A 9,161-nucleotide genomic window follows, 5' to 3' on the forward strand; every position below is an offset into this window, starting at 1 on the left:
CTGGAAGTCATATCAAGATAGAAGAGAGGGACCTGGTAGGACTGGAAGTCATAACATATTAGAGGAATGGGCCCTGGAGGGGCTCAAAGTCATACCAAGACAGAAGAAAGGGGCCTGGTAAGACTGGAGCTATGAGTAGCTGGGCAACAACAAGAGCAGGAAAAGCCACATTCATACCTACTGTATATCTATAAATCATTAAGGGAATCTTTTCCTGAGCGACAGAAGGCTGCCATTACCAATCGTCTTCTGAGGGTGCTCATTGCCTGGCTAGTACACTGACGATATGGTCCCCATAGGGCTTCAGACAGTGACTTGGACAAGTATTGAGATATTTGGAATAGAGACTGTTCACTTTGGAGAATGAATGAAGAAGTTATGGAAAACAATGTTCACCTTGCAAATCCAATTATGTGCAGGGCTATGGTTGAATAAAGTTAGTTCACCTTCCCCATACCACCAACATTCATTATGGTAACAGTCTTTGCTCCTTCAGCAAACCAATTGAAGCAAGAGGTTTATAAGACAGCCAGGAAATGAACATTTGAGAAAATTAGCAATGGCAGCCAGAGTTTCTGTTAACATTAAGGGCTTCATTTTTATCATGTTTTTACCACTACACATTTTATGGGACATTTTGTGTGCAATTTTCCCAGCCAGAGACTCATCATCATCATCATCATCATGCAATGGAGCTCACAGTATGTGTAGGAAGGGTATTTATGGATTTCCATTGAAAATGGCCCCTTGACTCCAATTGGCATAAAAAAGTCCTCACTATAGTCCTCAGTGTAGTCTCCCTTTAAGCAAATGTCTTCAAGCTGAATCCCATGATGTCGCCATATATATTTTCACCCACTGTTAAAGGTGTCTACCCAAATGATCCCCAGTTTTGTCCACTTGCTACAAACATTACAAAGCCCCATGATAGTCTCATCGATTCTCCATGAAATAAACTAGTAATTCAAGAACCCAAAGGGTTCATTACAAACCAATGTAAGGAGGTTTTACTGGAGCCTTCAGCTCTCTAGAACAGTGTTCTTCAACCAGGGTTCCAAAGGTTCCTTGAGTAATTTGTGCCTCTCGGGTCAGTTTAAGTGGCACCAATGATCTTTTTGGCTATCTGTAGGGGTGACATTTCTCCCAATGGCCGGCAATGTAAGAGAGATTCTTCTCAATGGCCACCATGCTATTAAACCATGAGCTGGGGATATAGTAATCATAGCTGGAGTCCCCGTAAGACCAGAGTGTATTTCAGGGGTTCTCCCATTTAAAAAGGTCAAGAATCATTCATAGCTAAGCTTAACCTTTCCAGTGCCTACCAAATCCTTAAGCCTCCATCTTGGATAGACAACCACTTCCACTAAAATACAATCCTACAGCTACAATAAAAATCAAAGCAGCTTCAATGGTAATAAACTATAATACAGCAGCCTACCTTAGCTATGTCCTCATTACCAGATTATTTGGAGTCTGACCAGTAATCCCTGTCGGTATAGAAAATTCTGCTGCGGTAGTCCAGGGCCATGTTCAGCAGGTTTGTTCAGATACAATTTGCATCACCAAATTTTTTAGAAAAGGTTCTCGCGATGGGGATTTGCCAGAATCTTCCCTGGTTCTGGACATGTTTGCTGATCCACATGGAAAAAGAATCTGATTCTCTCTGAATGGTCACTTTGAAATGGATTATGATGACAGAAAGAGGATTACAGCAGGAGCCATCTGTAGGAGAGATAATTAACTAATAGGGTTAGGTGAGACTATTTCATTGCTGTCCTCGAATGCTGACTACCAGTATATCATTCACTTACAGGTCTATATGTCATGTAATATTTAAGCTTTACTAGCATTGACCTCTTTATCACGTCTAGGCCTTTAAAAAGCAACCAAGGTTACAAATAGCAGTGGGAGTACTTTTTCAGAAGATGCTAAGGTTCTACTTGGCTGTCCCTCCTTAAACTAAACCCTTTAGGCTCCATCTTCATAGGCAGTACACACTCCTGGGGGAGCACAAGAATATCACCACACTTCCTCTGACAAAGAGAAAGTCTCACATAAACATGCAGCTTCTCCATGTAGAAGCCATAGGGCAAAGTGGTCTTCTACTTTTCTCAGTCTCAAGTGTCAACTCACTACTCATCCCAACCCTACTCTATTACTACAATCCTGAAAGGACCTAAGCTAGAAGACATAACCAATGAGCAACACCAAGAAAGTCTCATAAACAAGCATCTTCATCATGTAGGGGCCATAGGGCAAAGTGGTCTTCTCCTTTCTCAGTCTCAAGTGTCAACTCACTACTCATCCCAACCTTACTCTATTACTACAATCCTGGAGGACCTAAGCTAGAAGACATTACCAATGAGCTACACCAAGAAAGTCTCATAAACAAGCATCTTCATCTTGTAGGGGCCATAGGGCAAAGTGGTCTTCTCCTTTCTCAGTCAAGTCTCAACTGAGCTTTACTACTATTGTCCTGGAGGACCTGAGCTGGCTGACATTACCAATAAGCAACACCAATGGAATCCCACATAAACAAGCAGCTTCTCCATGCAGGTAGCATAGGGCAAAGTGGTCATGTCCATTCTCAGTCATGTCCCAACTGACTACCCACTCCAACTCGGCTCTATTAATATTGTCTTGGAGAACCTAAGCTAGCTGACATCACTAAGAAAGTGAAAGTGACAAGCAGCTTCTCTGTGTAGGAGCTATAGGCTAAAGTGGTCTTCTGCTTTTCTCAATTCTGACCTGACTACTCATCTCAAACCCAAATTTATTACTATTGTCCTGGAGGAACTAAGCTAAACTTTACCAAAGAGCAACACCAATAGAGTGCCACATAAACAAGCAGCTTCTCCATGCAGGTAGCATAGAGCAAAGTGATCTTTTCTTAGTCAAGTCCCAACTGACCACCCATCCCAACCCAATTTTATTATGATCCTGGAGGACCTAAGCTAGCTGACATCACCAAGAAAGTATCACATACAGGCACATGTAGGGACCATAGGCTAAAGTAATCTCAGTAAAGTCCTAACTGACCACCCATCCCAACCCAACTCTTGCTACTTTCTTAGTAGACCTAGTTGGCATCATGCTTTGTAAAGCCAACCCTCCCAACATAAACAGGAACTAGAAAAGATTTCAAATAGCCCCTTACAGATCTTATTCTGTCTGATAGTTAATGCTTCAGAAGGGCGTAGATGATAAGCACCAGGTCCTGACTTTTGGTTGCTCATGGTTGGTTGGTTTCTCAGGTAAAAGTGCCCAGGGTACAGCAGGTAGGCAGCTCCTATGCACCCAGAGGGCATAAGTATGTAGATCATGAGAATACATTCTTTTGTTAAGTCCTTTAAGAATATTTTAAATCCTTACAATAAATAAAGACAAGCCAACACATTTCGGGGATATCAAGATGACTGCCTTCATCAGGGCTTTAGAAGGACATGCTTGAGTGCTGGATTCAAAAAAGGTAAAAAGTACGACTATTACAGGGATACTGGTTTGCTTTGAACCAATCTCTGGTTTAAGCAGTAATGATCCCAATAAATAAACCAGCTTTTGGAAACCCTATTAAAAGGAACCCCTTGTTATCACAAAACTGAGATTCTCATTTTCTCCACTCTCTATAAAATTTAAAAAAATTGAAGTTGGCCTTGGTCTAGATAATTACAGATTATTTGCCCATCTGAGTGCCCTTCTTTCATGAAAGATGCAACTTGGCACATCCCACCAAACAGTAACGCACATCTAATAAGCCAGTGTTTTTTGTGGAACGAGTTGGCATGGATTTGGCACGGCCCTTACAGAGGTGTTATAATTATAGCATTGTCTGTTGCCTGTAAATAAAGAAGAAGCCAGAAAGATGAGCAGAACTCTCAGGAACATTCCCTGTGACTGTTTGCCAGTACTAAACACACGTTGGAGCCGATCCTGTCCCTGTGCCAATAAAGGAGGAGATGCAAACATGAGAGAGGTGCTGCTTTAATTTATAGCCCAGACATATTGCCATTTCAGAGAAGTTGTTCAGCAGGAATTGGAGAAGGAAGAACAAAGGTTATCAGGGGTTCAATACATGAGAAGTTTAAAGGGATTATCCACTATCTAAAATAAAGTTAAAGCAGACCTTGCAGTAAAAATAAGGTCCACTTATTATATCAGGACCCCCGTCCTCATCCTAAAAAGTGATAAAATACCTATACCTATCCCTGGCTCTCCTAGAGCAGGAGGTGAGGTTACCAATTCTTCTTCTGTACTCTGAAATCTTAAGAGATGATGCTCCACTATTTTTTCAAAAGATTAGGGAGATTTCTTACTACTGTGTTTATTTGAGAAGATAGTGATGGAAAATTTCATATCCTGTCTATTCAATGGGCTTCAGACATCAACGCAATGATAGGGAGGGAGAAGCTTGGCCAGATTTGGGGTGACTGTGTCCCCATAAGGGAAATTGTTATTCAATTCCTGTCCAGGTGGTGGAAAACAGAAAGGAAGCGAAGAGAAATCTCCTCTATATATACTCAATAAATCATTTCAGTCTGCCAGAGGGCTCGTTAAGCCTCCCATAAGCCCTCCTTAGTATATCTTCTAGCCAATCACATGATAAATTCTGGGGTCTCATCCTGAGGACTCAAAACATTTGCTAGCAAATTTCAAATGACTTTGAAGAAATTCATTCCAGGATCGCCCAGTATCACTGATGAAAGTATATCCTCTCTAGCCTTGGAGAGCTTTAATAAATCAGGCCCAATGTTGGGATAATAATAATAATGAAATATGACAGGGGACAGTTCTAAAATTTAGTTTGCAGCATGAGCAAGAAGAAAAAACTCCAGGGGAGCAAAAAAAAAAATTAGCCGGATTTGAGTGGTTGGATGGAGGCCAATACCATCCAACATTTTTGTATGACGTTGGGCCCTAACAAGTAAATTACCTCTAGTGCAGATCAGGACGCCTCTCATATAGAAAATGATTTAAAGCACTTTGTATTGTGTGCTCTGTTTTTTGTATCCTCCACGCCTCTCACGCAGACAGCTGACTTTAAGAGTGTTGAAAAAATTTACGACAGATTTATCATCCACCATTCATTCTAATAGGTGTGTAATATATGGCTGCTGTGCTATGTCTGAGCTGCTCGGGGTAAAATCTATTATCTCCTTCATAACTCGTATTAATGTTTCAAGAGGTAATAGTTCTTTCCCAGGTTATATTAACCCCTTACTTGTACACCTGTTCATTTAAAAAAATTGTTGGGTTGCTTTAAATCAGATCAAAACTGGTTCATTTGATCTGCAGATGAATAAAACAGAGTAAATACAAAAGTAATGAAGTCGCTTTGTATTTTCTATGTGTTTGTAAACACTGTGCTAGACATTATACACACAGATTGGACACTTTATTAGGTACACCTTGCTAGTACCAGGTCAGACCCCCTTTTGCCTTTAGAACTGCCCTAATTCTTCATAGCATAGATCCAGCAAGGTGATGGAAACTTTCCTCCAGGATTTGGTCCATATTAACATGATAGCTTCTGCTATACATTCATGATGGGAATCTCCTGGTCCGCCACATCCCAAAGGTTGGATGGAGATCTGGTGACTGTGGGGCCCATTTGAGTACGGTGACCTCATTATCATGTGTAAGCAACCAGTTTGAGCTATGATGTGTTACCCTGTTTGAGGTAGCCATCAGAAAGATGAGGGCACTGCAGGCAAAAATAGGTAGATACGGTCAGCAACAATACCAAGGGAGGCTGTTGCATTTCAAGCATGCTCAGTTGGTACTAAGGGGTCCAAAGTGCATCAAGAAAATAACCCCCCCACACCATTACACCACCAGCCTGAGCCATTGGGCCTGAATAATTAAAGCTCCACAAGGCTGGAGAGGATACACTGTCATCAGTGAAGCTGGGTGATCCAGAAAACCTGGAATGGATCTGGTCCAATTATTGAAATAATAATGTGGGCCTGGTGAGTGTGGATCATATGAATGAAATAATAAGGATGGTATCCATTAATGAAACCCTAAAACCTTAGAAACCTTTTATTAACCAAAAATTACCCATTCTTAGCCCTCTTTTACCACCCCCACCCCCTCCACTTTGCACTTTTTTTACCATTAATTTTTTGTTTTAATTTGTTAGTTTTTTTAGCATATATAACCAGTAGATTAAATATTATTATTATTACTAATATTAATATTATTATTATTATTATTATTATTATTAATAATAATAATAATATTAAAGAGTATTTATATAGCGCCTACATATTATACAGCGCTGTACATTAAATAGGGGTTGCAAATGACAGACAGATAGATACAGAAAGGAAGAGGAGAGGACCCTGTCCTGAAGAGCTTACAATCTAGTAGGTGGGGGAACATGTACAATTTAAAAAACAAAATGCATTAATTTGCAAAAAAAAAAGCCATGCTTGGTCCTGGAAATCCCATTTGAGGAAATGGTCAGGACTGTCACAATGGATTAGCAATAATGAAACTAGATTTATTTATTTGTTAATATAAAAAGTGTGAAATTAGGGTGAATCTTGGAGCTTTTTTGTTTGGAGAGCTTACAGAAAAACTGTTCATCAATCGTATTTCTGGATCGTCTCCATGACTAACACAGCACTACACCTAACCTAATTAAAGCCAATCACCGGCCTGTTAATAACCCCCTTTCCCCCACACCCACACAACTCCCTCCTACCCCGCTTTTTAAAAAAGAACTTAAATTCCATTTACCCTTACCTTATCCTCAGGTCACATGACTCTCCAGGTTCAGGACTTCCCAGGGCCTTTAACGTGGGTGCATGCGGCCCTGGATCAGCGCCCCTTCATGCCTGGATCTGGATGACCGATTTAAAGGAGCAATTCCTGCATCTAATATAAAAAAAATAGTTCACATGGGGTGAATGGGAAAAAAAAAAGGTAATGATCCTTCCCAGAGGGTCCTTATTCAAGCACTGGTGACAACGCTCTGTCTCTATCGCCCAATTGTACTTGTGAGTTGTCAGCATAGAATTACAAAGGAGACTACAAGTGGCCAATTCAACATACAATACACAGAATTGGTCTTATGGTCACCATCACCAAACCAGCCCTGAGAAACTCCATGCAGCCATCAGTGCAGTCCATGTAGACAGGAAGTGACTGCAAAGGTTGCAAGAAATCACTATTGATATGTATGAGATACAGCGTATGATATTCACTTTTCCGGCATGCATTTGGGGTTTACAGACCAGAATGTTGCAGCATATACATAGAAATGATTATTAGGAGGAAAGGAGAAGTGATCTGTGGATCTGGGCCTGTCAGCGGTGCCGCCATGCGTGGTTGTCTTAGAAAGCCGTGATTATAAATATACTGGAACTATTACACGGTGTACACCCAGAATATAATCGGCTTATCCTAAGCCCACCAGCAGCGCTCAGGACTGCACAGGGAGCTGCAATGTGGGAGGAACACAAAATACTTTCCTTGGGTGTTTCACCTCTAATCATTCACAACTCACCAATATGGCTCCTGATAAAATAAATACCGGCGGTATCGGTGCTTACATAGAACACACTGCATGATCCTGCCAGTAACACAAATCCTGTCCTAGGGTGACAACGCTCACTAACTGGACCGTATGAAGAAGCAGGGTTGTCACCTTAAGAGAGGATTGCGGATCATCTCTCCATGAGATTTGAGGGGTTCTGTATTGATGACATGTTTCATTGGTCAAAAGAGAAGTTCACTGATATGGGTACGTAGGTCTGGAGCAATGACAAGGGGTACATCTGTGCTGGGCCCCAATAAGAAAAAATTGACTTTTGCAATGCTGTAACTTTTATACATAGGGTAGAAGGGCCCAGGAAGTTGACCTAGTATGGGGCCCAGAAATTTCAAGTGGCAATCCTGATGTAGGTGGTCCATGGCTTCCCAGGCCATGCGCCATCTTTTGCATATTTGGAACACTTTTAAAATAATTGTATTCAGTAGTGGACCAAGATCTGACTCGGGGGGCCCCCTGGTCAACCAATTTGGGGCCCCTGTTAGCAAAGGAGGGATAAAGGTCCTCATCAAGCTCCACCCTTCTATCTCCCTATGTCCAGGTTCCTATAGTTCAAGTCTCATCATCAGTTCCCTACTAGCTGCACATAAATTTGGGACTTTTATTTTCCCCTTTGCAGGTTACATTTGTGTGATGCTTGTTTTTTTTACTTTTTTCGTACTTTTGAATGGCTTCAACATTGACTGTACTTTGCAATAAAAATGTTATGTATGTGGATATATTGATTAGCCATGTGGACCTTTTTATATTTTTTTTAATTTTTACATTTTTGTCTTAGTTTTTAAAATATTAGTTCATCATGATTTATTTATATCTTAATGAAAAAAAAACTGATGTCAGAAGTGGGATTCGAACCCACGCCTCCAGAGGAGACTGCGACCTGAACGCAGCGCCTTAGACCGCTCGGCCATCCTGACAACTGACGAGTAAAGCTGCTAATGCAAATAAATTCCTATGCCGCAATTCAGAAACGATACTTATAAGGTAGGAATTGAAGCCTGTGATATAAAAGTAACAATGATGAAGCTGAAGAATAATAAATGTAACAAATTCTCTGTATCCGTGGATACATTGTATCTATTTTACCAAGGACTGTGCTGAATGCGGGCTCCCCTAGTGGTAACTGTTGGTATAACACACTGTTGATCAGCATGCAGCCCCAATGATGAGCTAAACCTGAACTTCCTTACAGTACAGGATTAACTCTCTTCTGCTTGGATTATCATTAATGGTCTGCAAAGAATTTTATTGTCAACAACAAAAATTGTTGAGTCCTCCCCAAAGAGATGACTATTATCTGCAATGGGACAGACGTAGGAAGGTGCAAAGTGTGTTGCTGCATGAGGGCCCCTGATCCTCCTTCAATAGGAGCCCCAACTTTCAGCAAGGGGACCCATTGTTGGCTAATTCCGCCACTGCAATAATGCACAGAGATGTCTTTCCAATCAATCACAAGCAGCATTTTCCAGTAGTACAATGAGCACCTTTTCACCCCTTTCCCCAGCAACAATTAATAACAAACGCTGCATTGATGTGATTGGCCGTGCCCAACGGTATAAGTGGAAATAATGCAGTTATGGGCATCCGGCCCAGGGCTCAGATCCAT

At 41.1% G+C, this 9,161-nt stretch overlaps 1 protein-coding gene and 1 non-coding gene across 4 annotated transcripts in view; both read right to left on the minus strand.

Moving 5' to 3' along the window:
* LOC140327974 (retinitis pigmentosa 1-like 1 protein) overlaps positions 1-1,632 on the minus strand; it is a 29,484-nt gene extending 27,852 nt beyond the window's left edge. For all 3 annotated transcript variants that reach the window (XM_072407234.1, XM_072407231.1, XM_072407232.1), the window contains exon 1: positions 1,439-1,632. The gene's annotated coding sequence lies outside the window, so the exon portion shown is untranslated. The remainder of the gene's footprint in view (positions 1-1,438) is intronic.
* Positions 1,633-8,389: 6,757 nt separating this feature from the next.
* Positions 8,390-8,472, minus strand: TRNAL-CAG (transfer RNA leucine (anticodon CAG)). The gene has a single exon. It is a non-coding gene; the product is annotated as a tRNA-Leu (tRNA).
* Positions 8,473-9,161: the final 689 nt, after the last annotated feature.

This window comes from Pyxicephalus adspersus, chromosome 4 (assembly GCF_032062135.1).
Source record: "Pyxicephalus adspersus chromosome 4, UCB_Pads_2.0, whole genome shotgun sequence".
Taxonomy (NCBI): domain Eukaryota; kingdom Metazoa; phylum Chordata; class Amphibia; order Anura; family Pyxicephalidae; genus Pyxicephalus; species Pyxicephalus adspersus.